The following is a 27,908-nucleotide window of genomic DNA, read 5'->3' on the forward strand; positions in this document are numbered from 1 at the left end:
GATTTTCTTTTATCTCTTATATTTTTATTTATCGTTTATATTTGCGAATTAAAATTTATATAGTATATTACAAAATAAATTATATATTATATTATATATAAAATTATATATAATATAACCCTCCCATGGGGTACACCTTGTCGCGGTGGGAGGGCTTAGTACTTGGATGGTGCCTTGAGGTTTATCTTAAATTTTTCTATTTATGATAAATCCTAAGGTGCCTGAATGGGAAGCTAAGTACCCTTTCGCGTCGTCGGTGCCGTCAACGTGCCGCGGACGGCAAGCGCTTCGTTACCGCGTTTTCGCGTTGTAGTATTCGCGCGTCGTCGCGTTTTCGCGGAACTTTTGGACTTTTCATATAAAATCCCAATTTCATTTATTGTCACGAGTCTCTACTTCCAGGTACATCTCGCGATCAAATATAAAATTACATCGCGCGATCAAATATAAAATTTTTAATTGCATCGAAATAGTGCGAAAATCATTAAGTATTCGCGCGTAAAATAGCGAAAATAGCGATATAAAAATATCGCTCGTGAGTGCGGGAGTGCCGTTGAAAGTATCGCGCGTCAACAACATGAGAAGAGAAGGAGGCCTGGGAGAGGCATCAGGCATCTGTAAAGCAACTCTATGGTAAATAAATTATCGCTTATATATAATTATTTATTAATTGCGTATGCGCGATTTAAATTAAGTAATTAATCGCGTAATTTGATTTTTTATTTATATGACTTAAACAACAGAAAAAGAGAGAAATTTTTACATAAAAACTGTAATTTAAAAGTTTCTACGTTTGAATAGCTTTTGATAGAATTATTAAATTATTACTTATTAATAGAATTTTTTTCAAAATTTATAAAATTGTTTATCTGCTTATTATTTATGTGCGTCGGATATAAAATTAAATGCATATAATAATAATTTTTTGACCATGATTACAATTTGAATCTTCTTTGTATGTTACAGACCAACAAAAACTATTGTGAGAGGAGGAGGAGGCCTGGGAAAGGCATCTTGCATCGGCGAAGCAACCTGATGGTGAATATTTATTATTTATATCAATTGTTATAAATCGTACGCACAATAATTCGTTCTTATAATTTAAAGGAATTAAAGAGAAAATTAGAGAGAAAGATTTTTATAAAAATCATATATAAAAATTTCTATTTAAAAAGTAATTTTAAAATTTATAAAATCTTCCCACGTGTTTATATCTGCTTATTATTTTACACACCGGATATGAAATTCCGCACAATAATAATTTTTTGAAATATTGATTGTATTTTGAGCTTTGTTATAAATGAATTTTATATTTGTATGTTACAGACAACGTAACTTCGATAATGACAACTCCGCTGTGGCACATCAATGCTCCGGTAAGTGATAAAAACTTTTATTTAATTTTAAAGTAACGGATTCATAGAGATTGTAGATAAATCCGTTGCCTTAAAATGGATGAGCTAGAATAGATTAAATTAAATAACTTTTAATAAATTCGTTCGAAATATATTGCATCCATTGCGAAAATATATTGCAGTATTTTAATTATAAAGAAAAAAGATAGAGAAAAGATTATTTTTGTATAGATTTTACCTAATTTATTAAAAATAAAGAACACTAAAAATTGTATCAATTACATCTAATGCTAATTTATTCGCTTATAACGCGCATTTATCTTATTCACTTATCTTACTTTAATTTCTTATTAGCTCATCCATTACAACATTTGTTGTAGAATTGTTTTTAAACTTAATGTAAAGCCAAATGATTAATTAATGAAATAATTTGTAATGTGATAAATGTAATATGATAAATGTTATACACATATTAATTTTATATTTTACTATAAATTATGCATTACTATAAAAATTTATTAATTACATATATTATTATAATATCAATCAATTTTTATTGATAATCTGCACAGAGACTTTTATATTATAAGAATTTTATATATTATACCAGGCTGCTAACAGCTGAAGCCAGGATAACCATTTATATTTGGGCAGGATATGCATATACAGATTAGATTAATATACATATTATGTCGTACTGTCAATTTTTGCCGGCATTTATTAAAATAAATATAAACTTCTACGAGATAGTGATTAAAATGAACATAAGTAGTTACAAAATATTAAAATATAGTATTTAAATAAATATAAGCAATAACCAGCAATTATTAAAATAAATATACAATCGATACTCATATAAATTACAATTGCATCTTTCGAGAGCGATAGTTATGTTATGTTAAATTCTGTGATACCCGGTATAAATTCTGTCCAGTTATAAATGGTTGCCTTTGTTTTACATTTTATCATATGAGATATGGCCGTGTTAGCAGTCTAATATAATATAGAGAAATTTGTAATTTGGCTTTATTTCAGTTTAAAAAATTAAATTGAATTTATTTTTAAAAATGCTAAAAGAATGAAAATATTTAAATTATTAATTTAAATTATTAAAATTATTTTCAGGAATACTAAAAGAAATTGCAAAATTATTAATGTTTAAGAAGATTGTAAATTGCGTAAATACATTCTTATGTAAATTACACGAAAAATTATCCAAAGTATACGTATAATGATTATATAATAGTAATTCATTAAATTAACATATTTATTTTTATAGTATATATTCTTTAAATATTCATAAAAGAGTAACTATATTTATATTTTCATATCAAAGAGTCATTAATAAATTCGGAAAATTTTTATATAAAATGTAAAAATTCGATGCTAAATTAATGATTAAATATAAGCGTTATAAAATTTGACGGACGCCTTTGTTATAGAATTGCGAGTCAATTATTATAAATTTAATGATATGCTTTCCGTTAGATTTATCTATTTATGAATTCCATATCGCGCGGAGTTGAATATTCTTAAAATAAATTATTAAATTATGATTACGAAAATACCGTGTTCTTTCCGCGTTCTTTCCGCGTTCTTTTCGCGTTTTTTCCGCGTTCTTTCTGGGTTCTTTTCGCGTTCTTTCTGGGTTCTTTTCGCGTTCTTTTCGCGTCCTTATAAAAGATTACCGTTTTAACAAAAGAATTTTATCGCTGTCCCTCTCGTCAGATAATATTCCTAAATATTGCTAATCAAATATAAAGAATTCTCGAATAAGAGTGTGAAGATTCGATGTGATAAGTCAACGATTAAATATTAGCTATCACAAAATTTGACGACCACCTTCGATATTATAGGATCGCGAGTTAATTATTATGAATTTAATAATTTGTTTTTTCAGTTATATTTACGAATTTCGTATCGGAAAAAATTCATAAATAAATTAATAAATTACGGTTGCGAAAACACCACGTTCTACCGCGTTCTTTTTGGCGTTCTTAAACGAGATTGTCGTTTTAATAAAAGAGTTACATTGCGTTATCGACTTTCCATCGTCGGTGCCGTCAACATGTCGCGGACGGCGGCATTTCGTTACCGCATTTCCGCGTTGTAGTATTCTCACATCGTCGCGTTTTCGCGCTTCCGCGTTGAACTTTTCGTATAAAAATCCCAATTTCCTTATTGTCACGAGTCTCTACTTCCGATGCCAACTAACTGGGATGTTTCGAGTTTGCACACGTTGCTATGCAACGTACACTCGTGCTTCGTGCTTCGTCAAGTGATTCGGTCCGAATTAGTTAGAACTCGATCGATTGCTCGGAATGGTCGTCAATGGGTCCCTTCTCTTTGCTCGTCTACAGCCACACGCACTGCGTGTGTTAACCCTGTCGAGGAGTCGAGTGGATTCCCCTAGGCACGATTTTCGCTCGGTAAAAGGGGTTGCCTCCCCATTTTCTAAATTGCTGAATGTTAGCATTTAAAAAATGTGGGTATCCTCTTCTTTTGCCGTCTACCAGCCTGGTGTAGCCATGTCCTGCAATCGCGGGAAACTTCGTGTTCCGGGCGAAGCACCTGAAATCGTGCTTAGCGGGTCCAGGTTCGATACGAGATAGGATAATTATGCGCGAAAAAGAGTTGGTGAACTTCATTTTCCTCTATTTCCGTCAATCGTTTCGTCTTCTTTCCGGTTTGGGCTTAGTCCTTGCTCGTTGTATCGTTGCAATCCCGACCGGTTGGCTCGAAGTTAATTCTCGTAAGTGAAATGGGATTTTCGCTCGTACCGAAACCGGGAGTGCCGTTTAATGTATAGGTATACATATTAAGTATATACATCGCGCGATCAAATATAAAATTTTTAATACAAGTTCTTATACAAAATTATCGTTTTAACAAAAGATTTTTATCTGTCCCTCTCGTCAGATAATATTCCTAAATATTGCTAATTAAATATACAGAATTATCGAATAAGAGTGTGAAGATTCGATGTGATAAGTCAACCATTAAATATTAGCTTCACAAAATTTAACGATCACCTTCGATATTATAGAATCGCGAGTTAATTATTATGAATTTAATAATTTGTTTTTTCAGTTATATTTATACTTACGAATTTCGTATCGGAAAATATTCATAAATAAATTAATAAATTACGGTTGCGAAATCACCGTGTCTTTCCCGCGTTCTTTTCGCATTCTTAGACGAGATTGTCGTTTTAATAAAAGAGTTATCGTTGTTCCTTCCGTTAAATAAACGTTAATAAAAGTTGCGTGGCTTGTCCTGCCGAGGAGTCGAAACGATTTTCATCATGGAGAATTATTTCTCACCGGTTCTTGTGAGATCCATTCGCGACGTCTAGTTCGGTGCCCTGTTGAAAATTGGGAATTTTTATTGTAAGATTGGAACTAATCCCAGGTTTTCCTGGCAATTTCCAAAAGCAATGATTTCGGTAGTAATTCAACGACGATACGCTTCTTTAACGTCGAATTAATTTAAATAATATATATTTAGATGAGAGAAATGTATCTTTTCTTTTCTTTGTTAAAAATGTTCTATCATTATTAGGATTGGTATTATTATTGTCTATATATATAATGCCAGAAAGATTTAATAGTAGATTAAATATGGATATAGCGTTGTGTATAAATTTTTATTTTTCAAGTAATTTCATATTGTAATTAGTTTTTATTAACTGTTTGATAAAAATGATTACGAACGAATATATTTTATTAATTATTAATTAATTATTTCTAGGTACTGGGGACATTAATATTAGTTTTTAGTTTCTTTTAAGAAACTATTTGCAGGTATTGGACATCCATCGCCATTTTAGAATATTAATTTTTAGATATATACCATTTTATATATATGTATAATAAAATACATGCACAAATTAACGTATCCAAAATATTTTTATAATTTTTATTAATATTATATATTATATATACGCGAAATTATACATGAATGTTACATAAAATGTGCGAATACTTAAAAATTTAGAGACGAATCGAATGGGTACCCCTATATCAGCAAGATATTGATTAAGAGAAAAAAAATTATTAATTTAAACATTATAAGAATAAGAATCTAGAGAATTAATCTAGAATTAATTATATATTTAAAATTATTTGATTCATTTTATTTTGCATACTATTCGAATTGAAATTTTTTAAATCTTGCTGTTATCGGGTTCGATTCGTCTCGCGCGCGCAAACGGTACCCCAAAATTATTGTGTTCGCACATTTAACACAAACTCCAATGATGCATGGATTTTATTATTTATAAATATAATCGTTCGTAATCACATTTCTATAAAAAAATTGCTATATCCATTTAATTTTCAATAAAGAAATATATTTCTTAATAATGGAAGAACATGTTTTCTGACGTGCATATCAATTTCGTGAATTGAAAATAATGACGAGGGAATTGTCGTTGATTTATTACTGAAATCATTGCTATTGGGAATAGTCCGGAAGATCCAGGATTCGTTCCCTCCTACAGTGAAGTTCCCGACGTTCAATGGATCACTTAACTTTTCTTCGCAGATTGATCTTGCGAAATCTGATGAGAAGCAAGATGTTAATCGTTCTCCATTTTTAAGATCGCTCCTCTTTTTATCGCATATTACTGGTATGTCACCCGCGTATTTGATGGCTTCGATTATTATATTATAAAAGTTATACGCAATTGAATATTTAAAATATTATCGATTTATTTACTCGTCGCGTTTTATCGTGAATTTTAAATTGCGATTTATCTTATAAAAATTCGCAAATAACTCGGTCGGTGAATTGTATATCCGCAAACATTACAGACCTCAAACTGTCTATCGAAATATCTTAGCCTTTGTGTGATAATAATTATTTCGCGTGCGTGTCTATTGAGGACGCTTCGATTATCAAATTACAAAAATTAATACATGTCGCAATCGGATATTCCGAATATTATCGATTTATTTATTCGTCGCGTTTTCTCGTGAATTCAAATCGTGATTTATCTTATAATTTAATCGTTGACTTATATATCGAACCTTTGTTTATCTTTCCACGTCTTTGAATATTGTTTTTAATAGTTCGCGCAAAATGCGTTAGTAGTGCGAATATTTTTTTCTACTATTTAAAAGACGATCAATATTTTTATGACTGTTTTAATCGCGATTATTTACAAATTGTGTGATAATTTGAGTGATAATAATGTATCGCGCACGCATCTTGATGATTTCGATTATCATATTATAAAAATTTTTCATTTTATCTTATTTAACTAATCATGCGCGAGATAGGTATCTTATGTGAATCACGACGTTCATATAAAGTTGCGTGTTAATCGCAAATAAATCGGATAGTGAATTTTATATTCGCAAATATTTCAGACCTCGAATGTCTGTCGAAATATATCTTCGCACTTATATGTGACAGCATAATTATATTGCGCGCGTATCTATTGAGGACTTCGCGATTATTATATTATAAAATTATTATTATATTATAAAAATTACGTATCGAATATTTCGTGTATTATCAATTTATTTATTCGTCGCGTTTTCTCGCGAATTTTAAATCGCGATCTAACTTAATCGCTGACTTACATCGAAACTTTGTCTATCTTTCCACGTCTTTGAATATTGTCTCTTTTATAAATCTTTTACAATCTGCGCTAGTAGTGCAAATATTTTTTTCTACTATTTAAATAGACGATAATTTTATTGATGATTAATCGCGACTGTTTAAATCATTATATAAATCTTATTAAACTCTACTAATACATCGACAGTTAGAGATATAGTTAGATATAGTTAAATTATTAGAGAGGGATTTTGATAAAATCATTCGTTCCGTTATTCTCTATTAAACGTGGCGAACAACGCGATTTTTTAATTATATGTTAATTATATTTAAAATTGTAAAGTCTTAAGATTCATTTTATTTCATTTAACTAATCATGCGCGAGATGCAATATGTATTTTCAATATGTATTTTTTTAATCGCGACATTTATATAAAATAGCGTATTAATCGCAAATAAATCGCAAATAAATTCGCAAATATTACAGATCTTAAATGTCTGCCGAAATATCTTCGCACTTGTGTGTGATAGTAATTATATCGCGCGTGTCTATAGCGGCTCCGATTATATTATAAACATTATACATATCGCAATCGAATATTCCGAATATTGTCGATTTATTTATTTGTCGCGTCTTCTCGCGAATTGTAAATCGTGATTTATCTTCTAAAAATTCGCAAATAAATCAGACAATAAATTCTATATTCGCAAATATTATAGATCTCAAATATCTCGAAATATCTTCGTATTTGTTTGATAATAATTACGTCGCGCGCTGTCTATCGTCGGTTTCAATTTTCATATTATACAAAAATTATGCGTATCGTAATCGAATATTCCTAATATTATCGATTTATTTATTCGTTATTTTTTCTCGCGAATTTTAAATCGTCATTTATCTTGTATTTAAATCATTGATATATAATTGACACTTGTTCTATCTTTTCGCGTTTTGAATATTGATAACCTACATAAAATGCGCCAGTAATGCAAATACTTTTCTCTACAATCAAAAAAACAATCAATAATTTTATTAATGACTCTTTTGATCACGATTATTTACGTTTAAACGTTATTTATATAAAATTAATTTCTATTCTTAAATTCTATTATTGTATGTCAATTATTAATAATAAATATCGCGTAATTCATCATTGCTAATCAGTCTTGTTTGGACTATGTAGAAATTTTTAATAAATTTTATATTATTCATATATTTTGGATACTTTCGTGTAATCCTTTGTAATGATTTAAAATTGTTTTTAAAAAATTAAATTGAATTTAGTTTTAAAAAAGTTTTAAAAATGAAATTTAAATTATCAAAATTATTTTCAAGAAGATTAAACAAATTGTATAATTATAAATGTTCAAGATATATTTTAAAAATTAAAAATATATCATATATATATGTAAATTAATATATAGCTATAATATTAAGTCTAAATATTAATGCTATTAATATCAAATTATTTATGTTATTAAACATTTGAATAAATCGAGTACATATATTTGATATTGATAACATCATAAATTGTATTTTGTAAATTGTAAATAGTTATAATTGTATATTAATTATAATCTAATATTAATATTTTTAATTATTGACATAGTTTTGTATAAAATACAATTATAACTATAATTATATTACATGAAATTGTATTTACGATTGTAAATTACGTGAATACATTCTTATGTAAATTACACGAAAATTTACCGAAAGTATACGTATAACGATTATATAATATTAATGTAAAAATTCGATGCTAAATTAATGATCGAAAATATAAGCTTTACAAAATTTGACGAACGTCTTCGTTATAGAATCGCGAGTCAATTATTATAAATTTAATGATATGCTTTCCGTTAGATTTATTTATTTATAAATTCCATATCGCGCGGAACTGAATACTCGTATTCATAAAATAAATGAATAAATTATGATTGCGAAAATACCGTGCTTCTTCCACGTTCTTTTCAGGTTATTTTCGCGTTGTTTTCGCGTTCTTATATAAAATTATTGTTTTAACAAAAGAATTTTATCGCTGTCCCTCTCGTTAGATAATATTCCTAAATATTGCTAATTAAATATAAAAAAATATCGAATAAGAGTGTGAAGATTCGATGTGATAAGTCAACGATTAAATATTAGCTTTACAAAATTTATCGCCTTTGCTATTAAAGAATCGCGAGTTAATTATTATGAATTTAATAATTTGTTTCTTCAGTTATATTTATATTTACGAATTTCGTATCGGAAAATATTCATAAATAAATTAATAAATTACGGTTGCGAAAACACGGTGTTTTTCCCGCGTTCTTTTCGCGTTCTTAGACGAGATTGTCGTTGTTTTTTTCGTTAGATAAACGTTAATGAAAGTTGCGTGGCTCGTACCGCCGAGAAGTCGAAACGATTTTCATCATGGAGAATTATTTCTCATCGGTTCTTGTCAGATCCATTCGCGACGTCTAGTTCGGTGCCCTGTTAAAAATTGAGGATTTTTATTGTAAGATCCCACAATGGCTTTTATGTGGCACGCGCATTTAATGTGTTGAACGCACATTGCGTCGTCGACTTTCCGTCGTCGGTGCCGTCAACGTGTCGCGGTCCGCGGCGTCTCGTTACCGCGTTTTCGCGTTTAGCTTTCTCGCGTCATCGCGTTTTCGCGCTTTCGCGTTGGACATTTTTGTATAAATCCCAATTTCATTATTTTTAACGAGTCTCTACTTCCGATGCCAACTAACTAGGATTTCGAGTTTGCACACGTTGCTATGCAACGTACTCGTGCTTCGTGCTTCGTCAAGTGATTCGACCCGAATTAGTTAGAACTCGATCGATTGCTCGGAATGGTCGTCAATGGGTCCCTTCTCTTTGCTCGTCTACAGCCACACGCACTGCGTGTGTTAACCCTGTCGAGGAGTCGAGTGGATTCCCCTAGGCACGATTTTCGCTCGGTAAAAGGGGTTGCCTCCCCATTTTCTAAATTGCTGAATGTTAGCATTTAAAAAATGTGGGTATCCTCTTCTTTTGCCGTCTACCAGCCTGGTGTAGCCATGTCCTGCAATCGCGGGAAACTTCGTGTTCCGGGCGAAGCACCTGAAATCGTGCTTAGCGGGTCCAGGTTCGATACGAGATAGGATAATTATGCGCGAAAAAGAGTTGGTGAACTTCATTTTCCTCTATTTCCGTCAATCGTTTCGTCTTCTTTCCGGTTCGGGCCTAGTCCTTGCTCGTTGTATCGTTGCATTCCCGACCGGTTGGCTCGAAACTGATTTTCATAAAAGAAATGGGATTTTCGCTCGTACCGAAACCGGGAGGGCCGTCCAAAGTATATACATATTAAGTATATACATCGCGCGATCAAATATAAAAATTATATGTATCGTGATCAAGTATTCCGCATATTATCGACTTATTTATTCGTCGTGTTTTCTCGTGAATTCAAATCGTGATTTATCTTATAAAGATTCACAAATGACTCGGACAGTGAGTACTGTATTCGTAAACATTACAGACATCAAATTGTCTGTCGAAATATCTTCGCATTTATGTGATAATAATTATATCGCGCGCGATAATAATGTCTATTGAGGGCGCTTTGATTATTATATTATAAAGATATACATATCGCAATCGGATATTCCGAATATTATCGATTTATTTATTCGCGTCTTCTCGCGAATTTTAAATCGCGATTTATCTTATAACTTAATATTAGCTTAATTTAATCGTTGACTTGTACGTCGAAGCTTTGTCTATCTTTCCACGTGTTTGAATATTGTCTTTTATAGTCTGCGCTAATAGTGCAAATATTTTTTCCTATTATTTGAAAAGATGATAATTTTATTAATGATTAATCGCGATTGTTTAAATAATTATTTAAATCTTATTAAACTCTACTAATAAATCGACAATTAGAGATATAGTTAGATAGTTAAATTATTAGAGAGGGACTTTGATAAAATCATTCGTTCCGTTATTCTCTATTAAACGTGGCGAACAACGCGATTTTTTAATTATATGTTAATTACATTTAAAATTGTAAAGTCTTAAGATTCATTTTATTTTATTTAACTAATCATGCGCGAGATGCTATATTTATTTTCAACATGTATTTTTTCAATCGCGACATTTATATAAAATAGACATTTATATTAATCGCAAAGAAATTTGCAAATATTACAGACCTTAAATGTCTGTGGAAATGTCTTCGCACTTGTGTGTGATAGTAATTATATCGCGCGTGTCTATTAGGGCTCCGATTATGTTATAAAAATTATACATACCGCAATCAAATATTCCGAATACTGTCGATTTATTTATTTGTCGCGTCTTCTCGGAAATTGTAAATCGCGATATATCTTCTAAAAATTCGCAAATATATCAGACAATAAATTCTATATCCGCAAATATTATAGATCTCAAATGTCTCGAAATATCTTCGCATTTGTTTGATAATAATTATGTCGCGTGCTGTCTGTTGACGGTTTCGATTATCATATTACAAAAATTATGCATATCATAATCGAATATTCCTAATATTATCGATTTATTTATTCGTTATCGTATTTATCCGTTTTCTCGCGAATTTTAAATCGTTATTGATCTTGTATTTTAATGTATTTTGACTTACATCGAAGCTTGGTCTATCTTTTCGCGTTTTGAATAAAATTCTATTATGTCGATTAATAATAATAAATATCGCGTAATTCATCATTGCTAATCAGTCTTGTTTGTAGAACTTTTTAATAAATTTTATAGTATACGTATATTTTAAATACTTTCGTGTAATTCTTTGTAATAAATTAAAATTTTTAAAAAATTAAATGGAATTTATTTTTAAAAATGTTTTAAAAATGAAATTTAAATTATCAAAATTATTTTCAAGAAGATTAAACAAATTGTATAATTATAAATGTTCAAGATATATTTTAACATGTTATATTTTTTTTCAAAAATTAAAAATTAAATATATAATTTACATATATATATGATATGTAATATTAAGTCCAAATGTAAATGTTGTCAATATCAAAATATTTATGTTATTAAACATTTGAATAAAACGAATCCATTTATTTGATATTGATAACATCATAAATTCTATTTTGTAAATTGTAATTTGTAAGTAGTAAATTGTGTTTTGTAAATAGTTATAATTGTATATTAATTATAATTTAATATTGATATTTTTAATTATTGACGTAATTGTGTACAAAATACAATTATAACTATAATTATATTATATGAAATTGTATTTAGGATTGTCAATTATATCAACGCATTCTTATGTAAATTACAGGAAAAATGGTCGAAAGTATACGTATAATGATTATATAATAGTAATTTGTTAAATTAACATATTTGTTTCTATAGTACATATTTTTGAAATATTCATGAAAGAGTAACTATTTATATATTCATATCAAAGAATCATTAATAAATTCGGAAAATTTTTATATGAAATGTAAAAATTCGATGCTAAATTAATGATTAAATATAAGCTTTATAAAATATGACGAACGTCTTCGTTATAGAATCGCGAATCAATTATTATAAATTTAATGATATACTTTTCGTTAGATTTATCTATTTATGAATTCCATATCGTGCGGAACTGAATACTCGTATTCGTAAAATAAATGAATAAATTATGATTACGAAAATACCGTGCTTTTTCCGCGTTCTTTTCGCGTTGTTTTCGCGTTCTTATACAAAATTATTGTTTTAACAAAAGAATGTTATCGCTCTCGTTAGATAATATTCCTAAATATTGCTAATTAAATATAAAAAAATATCGAATAAGTGAAGATTCGATGTTATAAGTCAACGATTAAATATTAGCTTCACAGAATTTAACGATCACCTTCGATATTATAAAATCGCGAGTTAATTATTATGAATTTAATAATTTGTTTTTTCAGTTATATTTATACTTACGAATTTCGTATCGGAAAATATTGATAAATAAATTAATAAATTACGGTTGCGAAATCACCGTGTTTTTTCCGCGTTCTTTTCGCATTCTTAGACGAGATTGTCGTTTTAATAAAAGAGTTATCGTTGTTCCTTCCGTTAAATAAACGTTAATAAAAGTTGCGTGGCTTGTCCTGCCGAGGAGTCGAAACGATTTTCATCATGGAGAATTATTTCTCACCGGTTCTTGTGAGATCCATTCGCGACGTCTAGTTCGGTGCCCTGAAAATTGGGAATTTTTATTGTAAGATTGGAACTAATCCCAGGTTTTCCTGGCAATTTCCGAGAGCAATGATTTCGGTAGTAATTCAACGACGATACGCTTCTTTAACGTCGAATTAATTTAAATAATATATATTTAGATGAGAGAAATGTATCTTTTCTTTTCTTTGTTAAAAATGTTCTATCATTATTAGGATTGGTATTATTATTGTCTATATATATAATGCCAGAAAGATTTAATAGTAGATTAAATATGGATATAGCGTTGTGTATAAATTTTTATTTTTCAAGTAATTTCATATTGTAATTAGTTTTTATTAACTGTTTGATAAAAATGATTACGAACGAATATATTTTATTAATTATTAATTAATTATTTCTAGGTACTGGGGACATTAATATTAGTTTTTAGTTTCTTTTAAGAAACTATTTGCAGGTATTGGACATCCATCGCCATTTTAGAATATTAGTTTTTAGATATATACCATTTTATATATATGTATAATAAAATACATGCATAAATTAACGTATCCGAAATATTTTTATAATTTTTATTAATATTATATATCATATATACGCGAAATTATACATGAATGTTACATAAAATGTGCGAATACTTAAAAATTTTGAGACGAATCGAATGGGTACCCTTATATCAGCAAGATATTGATTAAAAGAAAAAGAATTATTAATTTAAACATTATAAGAATAAGAATCTAGAGAATTAATCTAGAATTAATTATATATTTAAAATTATTTGATTTATTTTATTTTGCAAACTATTCGAATTGAAATTTTTTAAATCTTGCTGTTATCGGGTTCGATTCGTCTCGCGCGCGCAAACGGTACCCCAAAACTATTTGTATTCGCACATTCACTACAAACTTCAATGCTGCATGGATTTTATTATTTATAAATATAATCGTTCGTAATCACATTTCTATAAAAAAATTGCTATATCCATTTAATTTTCAATAAAGAAATATATTTCTTAATAATGGAAGAACATGTTTTCTGACGTGAATATCAATTTCGTGAATCGAAGATAATGACGAGGGAATTGTCGTTGATTTATTACTGAAATCATTGCTATTGGGAATAGTCCGGAAGGTCCGGGATTCGTTCCCTCCTACAGTGAAGTTTCCAACGTTCAATGGATCACTTAACTTTTCCTCGCAGATTGATCTTGCGAAATCTGATGAGAAACAAGATGCTAATCATTCTCCATTTTTAAGATCGCTCCTCTTTTTAATGGATATTATCGGTATGTCAATCGCGTATCTGCAATTGAATATTTTGAATATTATCGATTTATTTATTCGTTGCGTTTTATCGCGAATTTTAAATCGCGATTTATCTTATAAAATTTCGCAAATGACTCGGATACTATACTTGCAAACATTACAGATCTCAAGTTTTCTATCGAAATATCTTCGCTCTTTTGTGCGATAATAATTATATCGCGCGCGTGTCTATTCAGGGCGCTTCGATTATTATATTATAAAAATTAATACATGTCGCAATCGGATATTCCGAATATTATCGATTTATTTATTCGCGTCTTCTCGCGAATTTTAAATTGCGATTTATCTTATAATTTATTATTTTCTTATAATTTAATCGTTGACTTATACATCGAAGCTTTGTCTATCTTTCCACGTCTGAATATTGTTTTTAGTAGTTCGCCCAAAACGCGCTAGTAGTGCAAATATTTTCTTCTATAATTTAGAAGACGATCGGTAACTTTATTAATGACTGTTTTAATTGCGATTGTTTTTACATTATTTAAATCTTATTAAGTTCTACTGTTACATCGACTATTAGAGGGACTTTGATAAAATCGTTCTATCCGTTATTCTCTATTAAACGTGGCGATAACGAGATTTTTAAATAATATTTTAAAACTTATAAAGCTTATTTTATTTTATTTAGCTAATCATGCGCAAGATGGGATATTTATTTTATTCTCGATCGTGAAATTCGTATAAAGTCGAATATTAGTCGCAAATAAATCGGACAGAATTTTATATTCATAAACAATATGGACCACAAATGTTTATCAAAATATCTTTGTGTATCATCATTTGTAATAATTATGTCGCGCGCGTGTCTATTGATGGGTCCAATTATCATATTATAAAAATTATGCGTATCTCGCAATCGAATATTCGATTATTGTCGATTTATTTATTTGTCGCGTTTTCTCGCGAATTTTAAATCGCGATTTATTTTGTAATTTAATCTTTGATTTACGAAGCTTGTTTTATCTTTACGCGTTTTGAATATTTCTTTTGATGGTATGCACAAATGCACCAATAATGCAAATACTTTCTTCTACAATCGAAGAAACGATCAATAATTTTATTAATGATTCTTTTGATCATGATTATTTACGTTTATATACGTTATTTATATAAAAATAATTAAGTACTATTATTGTATGTCGATTATTAATAATAAATCGCGTAATTAATTAATTACTACAAATCAGTCTTGTCTAGTCTATGTAAACATTTTTAATAAATTTTATATTATACGTATACTTTGGAGAGACACTTTCGTGTAATTCTGTGTAATAAATTTTATTTTGTATTAAGTTTCAAATTATAGTTTATATTAAATTTGTATTATATTTTGTAATATATATTTGTAATGTACATTGTATATTATATATTCTACATTAAATTTTATAATATATTTTGTAATATATATATATTTGTAATAAAATTATTTTTATGTTACATAATTCAATATTTTGTAATGTGTTCTTTATGTAATTGCAAATTAATTATAATTTACGTTGTAAATATTATAATTACGTAATATATATATAATATTCTCTGTTTGGAAACTGCATTAAAAGAAAATAAAAATAAAATTAAAAAAAATTTTTCCTCCTCAAATGTATCTCCTTAACAAAGGCATTTGCCGGGTGAGGAGGTTTCAGTACTCTCATGAACCTGAGAGCTATGTCGGCGGTAACATACGCCGATATTTATATAGAATATAGATTATTCTTATATTTACAGTGGCACACACATACATATAGGTAAATAATTTATAAAAATTATTTTTATTATTTATTATATTTATTATATTACTTTCAAAACAAATGAATTAATTGTTTTATAAATAATCAATTAAAGAATCTATAAATATATTAAAATTTTTCTATAATTTAATATTCCGCGTGTAAATTATATAATGCATAGAATATTTCGGAACAGTAACGCGTTATTGTTTACATATTACGGTCTCGTTGTCATGGTGCGTGTGTATGTGTGTGTGTGTGTGTGTGTGTAGAGAGAGAGAAAGAAAGAGAACCACAAAATTTTATTTAAAAAGTTAAAATTAAGAATTTATTTATATTTATATAAATAAGCGTCTTGCTATATAGTGGTCCAGAAAATAGAAAAAAGGCAACTATAATGATTTGAATATCCGAGAACAAATCTCCATAAAAAGTATCCCGATGGACTCCAGAAAGGACTAGAAAGGAACAAGGAATATAATAAACTATAATAATCCAAGGACCCGAAGAAGAGAAATATATTGGATAGGAATGCATGGTGATTGGAAATGATTAGAAACTAAAAGATATAGTTTACAGTTGCAAACAACCTATTTATTAATAACAATACTATTTTGTAATTATATTAAATTTTATAATTTAGTACATTTGTATTATATAAGTATTAAGCATCGAAATATTATGCAAAAATTATAATAAAAATATTATAATAAAAATATATATAATAAATAATATTGATTATATTAGAATGCAACATATGAATTCTTTATATTTTATAAAGGAAGACATTTTTAAAATATTTTGCAATATCTATATTTTTTGAATCTTATTATAAATCCTTCAAAAGAATCAGTGATTAATTAAGACAGTAATTAAATCAGAAATTGTGCACATTATATCCCAGCAAACACAGAATATTGCAGCAATGTTGCGGCAATATTACAATATTGCAGTAAGTTACCTTCTGAGAACATTCATGGACACTGGCTTCATAGTTCGTGTCCACGTTTTTAATGTCAGAGGGCGTATCGCTTTCAGGAATCATTTAAAAGTGGGCCATGATACTTCTCAGTCTTCTCTCTGAAGGATACCTTGTAACATGATCGGTTATTAAGATGTAAAGTCGGTAACAATCTGTCGATACGACTTTTAATGTCGGTCTTGCAATGGTTTATAAACCTTATAAAAGATGGGGATACGAGCGAAACGCAGCCATCATGAATCAAATTGTGTTCAAAAGAAGTGGGGTTGATGGTGACGAGAGGTGGTCCTTTCCTGGTTAAGCCTACCATTCACAAAGGGTGGAGTTTGCCACAAACTGCAACTACCTGCAGTTACAGCATTGGCGTGGGAAATTAAATTTTCATAAATTTTTAATTGTACATAAATTTTTTCAAAATTATATAAAAATAAAAAAGGGCGTATATTATATTTTAATTATTTACTTATTGTACATATGTTACGGAAAAAAATATAAATACATTTAATTTAGAAGCATATAGCTTTTATGATCTTTAAATATATTTTGTTTAGATACATTAATAATTATTACAAAATTTTCATGTTATGCATTTGAAATGACTAATATTTCTATATTCTTTGGAAATAGCATGCAAATAATAAATTTAAATCGAATATATTTTTATTTTTTAATTGAAAAATTGAATCGATTGTATTAAAAATAATAATATATATTTATTAATATAGTGTATATAAAAAACAATCTATTTAAATATTTTCTTGTTAATTTTTTTTATAAATTTTACTTTAAGAATATTTTTAAATATACATAGTAATTTTAAAATACATATTTAAAGGTGAAAGTAGCGTTGAAGTTTAGGAGTTGAAATAATCAGTGTGTGTTTTATTGAATCGTTTTATATACATACATTTATTACATATCTACATTGTCAGTATAAGAATTTTATATCTATATTTTATGCTTTCTCTTTCTCTTTTTCTCTCTTTTCTCTCTCTTTCTCTCTGTTCTTCTGGTAGGACATTATTATTATTATCGACATATATTAATTTGTCTGTACTTTTCTAATTTTACTTAATCTAAATTTAATAATCCTGCAATTTAATCTTCATATGATAATTAAGATTGACTTATATTCGTTGATGCAAATAGTCATTTGAATCTCAAACGTCGATAATATATCGTTGGAGATAAAAGATTCCTGACAATTTCTTCAGTTGATAATGCACTATGCTATATGTATGCACATGAATTTTATAATTATTTTAAGGACTAATTGTAGAAACAGAAAATACAATAGTAAGGACAATGTTTGAAATAGCTAGTATCTACAACATAAAGAAATTACAAAAAGAGTATGAATTGGTTTGTTGTAACATAGATTTTTCTTCTATCCAAAGCTAGTAAATAAAATATTAACAGCGAATTTCGAGAGTTTTAATTTTACTGAAATAAGATTGGATCTCTTTAGGTATAATCATGACATCATTAATGAATCATTTAAAGTGATTCATTAAAAACATTATAATAATACCCGTATAATAAGAAGACATAAAAGGAAATTCTAAGACCTTCGATAAAATTTTTCCTGATATTTTTCTTTCATGCTGTAAAAAACAAGAGTATTAATAGTTTTTACTTCGACTACATTTACATACAATCGTTATATATTTACATACAATATACAATTTTAAAAAAGTCATGATATGTCATGTGAAAGAGAAGTATTACATAAAAATTTTAAAATTTTAAAATTTTCTTAGATTTATAAATATTTTATTAACATACATGTGTGTTAATAAATGCATCATTTTTTAAAAAAACTTGATAAAAACAACATTTCTATATCATATAATCATACAATACTTTTATATCTTATAATTATATGTAGTGCAATTATATCTTAAAATTGTATAGATACATGTAATTATATAATTTATTTTGAGATTAATTTGATAGATAATTATTAAATATTTATAAATATAATTGCGTTTTAAATATATTGTTATTTATAAAAGAAACTAGAATATTATAAATTTTCATAAAGTGTCACAAATCTCTAATAATTTTTTTATAATAATTATGTATTTGTATAATTTATCATTAAATAGATATCATTAAGATATCATTAAATTACATAATTCAGGATTATATTATTTAGTTATATCGTGAATTATACAAAGATTACCAAAAATAAATAAAACTTGTACATTTAATCTTCATGCATTCGTCTTTTTAAAATAAACCTCTTTTTCACATTGTAAAAAATATAATAAACATTTTTATTTTCATAGATATGCATCCTGAAGTTTAGCTTACAATAGAAAACAAATAACCTTTTAATGGTTACATATTAAATTTAACATATTATCGTTAAATTTTATATTAAGAAACATTCAGGTATACCGGAATTGCATTGTGCATTCTCTAGGGTAGAGTTTCCGTCACGCATTATATGCAACATTCTTTCCTTTTAAAAGCATACTATAAACCTAACTCACAATAAACGCGACATATCCATAATACAGTAGTAATATACTTGCGCAGTTAAAAAGTTATTTAATATCCAAAGATAGAGAGAGAGAGAGAGAGAGAGAGAGTGAATGAGAGAGAAAAGAAACTTACGTATGTATATATATATATATATATATATATATATATATATATATATATATGTATATTAGCTAAACTCTCTCTAATAATGCGTATCAAATATTATTACAATATTATTAAAATAAAGAAAATATATCTGTATTAAATATATATTGCTTATTTTTTGATACTAATTATATATTTCATAAAGTTACTATTATTTGCAATATAATATACATATATTTTTTTAAATTTAGAATTGCTATATAAGCAAAATATTTTTTATATACGCAAAAAAGATTAAATGTTAAAATTAAAATAAATAAGTTAAAAAAATTTTTCTAAAGATTAAATGTTATTAGAGTTTGAATGAAATAATTGAAAAAATGCTATGCCGGAAACTACTAATATGAAGTGATTAAAAAAATACGTGTCAGAAATTATTTTGCATACTGCAAGAAAAATACTATTAAATTAATTATTATATTTTTCGAGACCTCGATAAATGTATATGGAATAAAAATAGAAAATCTGCAAATCTGTGCAGTATTACGGCTGTGTCCAGTTTATTTTGTGTCCGATAGAGAAGTGGTGGGGTGGTAACTGTCACCGAAGACAATTTATGTTAATGACTGTTCGTAACCGAGGAGCGCCGAGGTCGCTCGACAGAACAGTCTGCAGGTCGCCGTAGCAGCGGTCGGACACGAAGCTCCTTGCTCGACTTTCGAATCCCTCCCCTCCATTCCAACCCTGATTTCACCACCTTATCGTGTTCCATCCCTACGATGGCGACGCCCAGCGTCGATTCGGTGCGCACAATTTCATCCCCGACTCGGAGATTCGTCTTCCTATGGACGCTTGCACGCTCGTCGAAATATAGTCGATTCATGTGATTGAAACCAGTGTATTAAGGTAAAATTAGTGATGTGTTAAGGATAAATTTGCATCATTATTGGTGAGTTTGCGTTCTCATTTTTTTCCGTTGAAATTGATTCATTATTATTCGTGAGGAAGGTAATATTAAGTGACGCGTCAAAATAGTTCGGTCTAGAAATCTATAAGAAGGATAAAATATATATTTTGCTTCTCTGATAAAGATATAATTGTTTAATTGGTATTAAACGGAGAAAAGATTTCGATGTACATGTATTATATCGGTATTTTATATGTCCTTGACACTGTCTATTTTTATCGGACGAGAATTGAAAATGGCTACGAAGAAGCAGAAAAATGATCTGCCACTATATACGATATTTTATATGAAAGTGAACAGTATTATTTGTTTAACATAATTTCTCAAAATACAAGAAAATAATCTTGTTTGCTTCATGTTATTATTAATATGAAAAATATTCCAATATATCTAAAATCAAATTTATTGTTGCTCCGAATAAGTGATAAATTACAAAAATTTAACTTTATTTATAGCAAAAAATTTACATTGAAAATTCTACAAGTAATTTGTATAAAAATAATGATAAAAGTAGAATTTTCTTATAAGTTACATATGTCTTTATTCCTTTACATATGACATTTAAAACGCATAGCATTGCATAATTGTGTACACATTATCTTTACACCTTATATCTTTCTATTCAATCTCTAAATGACGTAATATCATCTGCAAAATGTTCCGTTCAAAATAACAATCTGAATGAATTTACATATTTCGTAATTCTTAGGAATGTACGTTCAAAGTAAACAAAAATATAAGTACGTTTCTCCTAAGAATTCAATTGTACGAGACTATACGGAACGAATTCGGAATTTGAACGGCTCATTTTACATAACTGTCCAAATGGATGTATTGACGTATTCAGACGAGGAAAATACATATTAAACGTGATGTCGATAGCCGACGAGTGTACACTTGGGCAACGTATAAGGCCGCGGTGGCGCCGACGGTGGCGGATTTCGCGATTCCCGTATAGCCTCTCGCAATCTGGCGGGATGCCGATCGATTTGCACTGTGTTCCTCACCCGTACAACACGATTCCATTTCAGTTCATTTCGCTCAACTCGCGAGATAGTACGTATCCTACACAATTGTACAACGAAAATTTCCCTCGCTCATCGCGGCGATTGCGAAATTTTCGACAGATCCGTGTGAGAAATTTCACCCTCCATTTTCCAAGAACTTTCAATTGTATAAAATTGGTGACTCTTGATAAAATTAATGTTTTTTTTCTTTTTATAAAATTAATCTTTTGAAGAAAGAAGAGATATTGTTCCTCGCAGATGATATTAGGTTTACTTAGAGTTTGTGCGCGATACGATCCTTGGAAGTGACGTTAGACATCGATGAATGATTAATTAAATTGTGTGATTTTGATATTCTTGTATCTAATATTTTGTGTATAAACGTAGACTAATTTTCATATTATTTTAAGGAGCACAATTCAATGGTAATTTAATTAATTTAATAATACTTGAACATTTTTTGATAAATATTACAGAGAGAAAGAAAATTTTCACGATTAAAAAATATAAATAAAATTTCTACTATGTATTTCTAAGCAGAATTAGTATACGTTGTACTTGGACTTTTTCGTGAAGCATCTGGTGAATGCGTTCGCTTAACGAACCATCTTCTCTATAGTTCTTCACAAAAGCTACAAAATTTAAGGTGAGCATGTGTAGACGAGAACAAACCGGCTGTGAATCCAATCAAGAATTTATGACGTCCACATTCCACATTTAACTTCTAAAATCTAAACTTGTTGAGCATCTTACCAAAAAGATCGGTCTGCAGGGAATAGGAGGTTTCTTTCAACTATTGTTAAACGATCGCTGAAGTGAATAATATGATACATTATTGGAGGAGAACAGTTGAAATCTTCCAATTAATTTGATAATTTTACTGGAAATTTTTCACTTGAATTATTTCGAAAGAATTCGCGAAATAAGAAATAAAAAATTTTTTTTGTGTATATGAATTTAATGTATTTAATATAATTGAATGTAACTGCGAGGCGGCACGTGAATGAAAACAAGAGGTAGCGTGACGCGACAAAGCGTTAAGTGATCGATGTTGTGTCCGTCTTGCGAGAAGTACGGTCACCGTGATTGCTATATATTTAATGGGGATGTTACTACAGCACGTGGCAAACACGTGTACTGGTCTTTTGCATTATCTTTCTCCAGATATCCAAGTAATTTTACAATATAGTAATTTATATTAAATTTATATAATATTAGAATGGGAGAGAGAGAAAAAAGAGTATTGTATAATATTTATACAATTTCATATGTATATAGAAAAAATATCTGCGCGCTTGGGATGTCTCATAAAATCTTCGGAGATTACTTTACAAGGCTTTTTATCGATAATTTAACAAGAAAAAAGATTATACTTTGATACATTATATAATTTTTCACTATAAGCTTAATAATGTGCTGTCCAATTTAGTAATTCTTAGTGCGGTTGAATTAAAGTACCGGTGTCATAAATTAACACGTTTCCGCAAGAAATGACGTCATGCAGTGTAATTTGTGCATGGGAGATGCGACAAGGTCTTGTTAATCTTTTATAGACTATGCAGTCGACTCCAGATTACTATAATGACATCATTATAATATATACTGTATAATTCTACGAAAAAAAGTTTTAGATATAATATATGTGTGAGATCTAGAATTTATATCAAGTATTTAATAATTTAGACATACATATGTTAAATAATATAAATTCCGATTAATTATTAGATATTGAATAGAAAAAAAATTTACTGTGAAATTAAAGAGTGTGAATGTAATACTTCACGAAAATTCACGTTTCTCCTCAATTTAGTTACCATGAACGTTATTTGAAATTTCTCTACGCGTCTATTCTCAACGTTTTTCTTTTTTCGGTATTGGAGCAGGTATCACGGTCGGTTGTAGGTAATAGGTTTTGGATAATAGCAACCTATTTGACCTTCGTTTCGTAGCCTGCTGCGTATTCTTAACTTCTTCGAAGTTTTTGTCTTCGAGAGATCCTTTATAAAAGACTGTGTACTACATACGCCTTTTGTGATTTCTGATTTCCTTCAACTTTATTTTCACATTATACGATAATATTTCAACGTAATTTCACATTTTATAATTCTAATTATATATTAAAATCAATAGCTTTTTATACTTTTAATTAATAAGTAACATGAATATTTTTACTAAATACGGTAAATAATTATAATCCCGATTTTATTTACCTGCCTAAATAAAGTATTGAAAAATGTATCGAGATTATACATGTATTGTATGTATGTATTATTATGTATTATGTATTATTATGGAATATAAATGCGCGTTTGCAAGTTTCTGCATTAATTTTAAACTGATGACAATTATGACATTTGATAAGGAAAGTAATATCCGATGCCTAAATTGTCCTTTGGCTCAACTGTATCGAGTTGCTCCGATAAAGATTCATCGTTGTAGGTGGATTCGCTTATTATCGCGGCACAAAAGCCTCGCGAGTTCCACACGGATGCTGTGAACCCTCACATGGATTTCATTTCAGGATAGCATAAAATGGTGCTGAGGGGAAGAGGAGAGAACGAAGGGGAAGAAACACGAGGGGAGAAGAATGAAGTCGCGGGACGGCCAGGGAAACGAGAGGAAAGGGAAAGATGCCGGCTGGCAAGCAGATGGTTGCCTCGTTTATTGGTTTATTCGTTGCTTCAGCCATGACGTTCTGTCCGGCCATGAAACAAGCCGGAGATTCTCCTTGTGTTGGAAAGCATCATACAACGAGGCTCATACGAGGCATACGAATGCTCTTCATATTAAAACATTCACGTACTATTTATTCACATTGTAGGTAAATAACTTCTTCAGCATAAGCCTTATACCGCTTAAAATTAGCGGTTGTTTTCAAGTTTTTCTAATTTATTTTATTTATTTATTTTTACAGCAGCTATGATGGCCGGCAACATAGTTACTTTGCATCTACAAATAGGTTTTATTATTCGGCAAACATCTGCTTATTTTACATCTGACGTTCTTCTATTACGGCTGTTTTACATATAAGGTAAAGATTTAGATTTTACAAGTAATAATGAAATGATTAAAATTAAAGTCTAGTTACAAAACAATATATTATTCTCCTTTGTTATTACAGCTTAATATTATGTATTAATAAAAAGTATTACATATGTCACGAAATGCATTTGCATAAAATTATAGGTAACTTAATATTTAAAACGATTCATGTGTTTATATATTCAACAAAGAGAGATAATCAGTTGATTGACATTTATTAGTCTTAAACTTTTAATGAAATAAAGTACAGTCTTATTTTTTAATTTTTGCAATCTGCTATTACAAATTTTTTTCTTGTAATTATATTACAATGTATGTATTATAATATACATAATATTATATAAATATTATAATATACATGCATATTATATAATATGTATACAAGTCTGTTGACAATTATTTGATAATAATAATTGCGATTAATAATTCATTTAATTTAGCTATGGAAACTCTTGTAATCGTTGTTGAAACAATAGTTCTTATATTGTAAATTATGTGCAGTGAACGAGATGTAAGAGCGGCTTTTTGACAGCATGCGGACGTAAGCGAATATTATAGATGATATTCAGTAATGGCGTCTTGGGGGCGGATGAAATGCTCGGGTCGATAGAAGGCTTGTCTACGAAACCCATATACTCTTTCATCTTATTGTCAATAATCATCCCCACCTACAATGACCTTTTCTACGGTTTCTCCCCAGGGATGTAATCCACAGCTCTAAGTATGATCGATTATGCTCGAAAGAAGGTAAATGTAAATAATTTTAAACGTTTATTCAATCAACAAATTAGTTCTTAAAGGAATTATGTCAAAATATATAGTTTTAAGAAAATCAATACAAGATAACAAAATAACAGCTCTTTCTAGGGAATTTCAGTATTCTTGTATTACAACATGTCGGTAAAGTCAGTTGCGAAATGAAGATGCAAAGTTGAAGACGATATTATTAGCAATGAAAATTTATTTATCAAAATGAAATATTTAAATTAATTCTTTATAAAATATTTGAAAACATTCATCAATAATTACATATTTTTTGTAACGGCGATTTATTTGATATAAAATTTAATTTAAATTATCAAATTTATATCGTAACTTAAGTGTAATAACGTTGATAATATCAAGCTGACAATGTATAAATTTAATTTAAAAAAAACTATTCCATATATTTTAATTAAAATATTTATATTTCTACATTTATTTTTATACTATAATTTTATATATAATTATATATAAATTTATTTACTAAATTATTATAATTCTTCTTCAATATCAAGTAAAAAAACTTATCAAAATATAATAAAATAATTTTAAAATAAAATAATATCACTTTTATTTTAAATTCTTTAAATTAAATTTGTTTATTTAATAAAAAAAATCTATTCCATTTCATTACAACTCTTTATTAGATTTGATAGATAGATTTGATACATCATATAATAATAACTTTATTCTTAAAAGATACAATTTCTATGTCAGTAGTTAAGTCAGCTCTTTACAAGCTAAAAAATACAAAATATCATAAGTCAGATCTTTCAGATTTTCTCCTTAATCCGGCTCAAGACCCGAAGGAGCTATTTAAAAGGATTAACATCTTCACCCAGTTTATAAGAAGAACTACTAATATTTCTAATAACTCAAAATCGTCTAAAGTTTCCTTTACAAAAGAAAGCTAATTTACATAAATATTGTGACACATGTCATCTCTGTGGTGGTCACGTCCTTTGCACTTTTGCTAAGATATTTTAAAGCCAAATTTACACATTTCTATTTATCTAATATACGATATATTATCTCTGTTCAAAACATATTTATACAATACACTTAACATTTTTCTTGTAATATCAATGTTATTGTGACGAGAAAATATTTATATATTTTTTTCACACATTATTTGCATGTAAACGATCAGCAACATGACCAAGTAACCTGGAAATGAAAGGTACATCGACACGCGTACAGGAATAAAAGGAGTTGTACCGCTAAGAAGACGAAGAAGAAGAAGAAGAAGGAGAAGAAGAAAACCAAGGAGAATGCGACCTTGCTACATTCAGCTGTGTCATCCTTGAGCCGTTAACGCTCAGGTGGTTTCGATCCCAGGGACGAGCATCAATCATCATCGGTAGTGCAGGTGTAATGTGATCATTGTCACCGAGATAACCCAGTACGATATTCACTTACGAAACGTGTCAAGTGACATAACAGAGTTTATCTATAACAGCGTATCTGAATACTGAAAGAATCGCCTCCAATGTTTGTGCCTCTCGATAGCACATTATTTGTTAGGGCAGGTCTTTGACTCGAGTAAGAGAGGCATTACGAAACAATCGTCCATATATGTATTGCAGATTTTACGCGCAAAGTTAAGATTGCGTATGCCTCTACATATGCCATTATCTATTTTACATAACTTTACGATTTACATAATTTATAAGAGTATAGAATTTTTTTACAGATTTTTATAAGATTTGCTTTAATAAAAAAATGAATTAAGGCTATTAGATTTGTTAAGCATGACAGATAAAGATTGATATTATATTTGTATGGATAACAAAACATAACGCAAAATCTTGCATTATAAAATATGCATTGCAAAATATTATCAAGTGAGAAATGAGCAATCATTAAAACTAAAAGAGATAGTGAAAATGACAAGAGAAAAGAAGAAAATGCGTCTTTAGCGATTACAATTCAAGAAACATAAATTGTATAAAAGTCAAATGAGTATAATTGAGGAGAAATTTTTATTTTCACTGATAATTATGTAAATTCGTATTAATTCTTTACAATATTTTAAAATATTTAGAAATTAATTTTATTAAAAAATATTAGATACATATAAAACATTAAACTCAATTAGTTTTATTGATTTAATATTTCTATAGCGACGAGATATTGAAGTTTATGCAAAGTTTGATAAAAATGGATTCTGCTCTGCTCTCTTGAAGGGAGACCCAAGCTCATTTTCGTATGACTAAGCACTTTGTAAGCTTGAGGGCATGCTACAATTTGAGATTAACGATAATCTATAATTTTAACAATCATTTCTTGTAAATATATTTCGCGCTTTGAAAACACAACATAAATAAATGATTAAAAGGAAGAAAATATGCATGTTTATATAAAGAATTACGTTGCGACACTTTGATGGAGGATGATATATTTTTA

At 28.6% G+C, this 27,908-nt stretch overlaps 1 long non-coding RNA gene across 4 annotated transcripts; it reads left to right on the plus strand.

The window, feature by feature from the left end:
• Positions 1-135: 135 nt before the first annotated feature.
• Positions 136-27,908, plus strand: LOC145960027 (uncharacterized). Of its 4 annotated transcripts, none has more exons than XR_014435253.1 (7): positions 136-633; positions 967-1,038; positions 1,327-1,376; positions 24,220-24,519; positions 24,613-24,729; positions 25,242-25,487; positions 26,653-27,908. It is a non-coding gene; the product is annotated as an uncharacterized LOC145960027 (long non-coding RNA). The 4 variants fall into 4 exon arrangements; XR_014435256.1 differs by having other exon boundaries at positions 24,220-24,515; XR_014435255.1 differs by lacking the exons at positions 136-633; positions 967-1,038; positions 1,327-1,376 and adding an exon at positions 20,405-20,673.

Source organism: Camponotus vicinus, unplaced genomic scaffold (genome assembly GCF_025532165.1).
Source record: "Camponotus vicinus isolate PSW18456_S1 unplaced genomic scaffold, iyCamVici1.0 SCAF_10, whole genome shotgun sequence".
Classification (NCBI taxonomy): Eukaryota; Metazoa; Arthropoda; class Insecta; order Hymenoptera; family Formicidae; genus Camponotus; species Camponotus vicinus.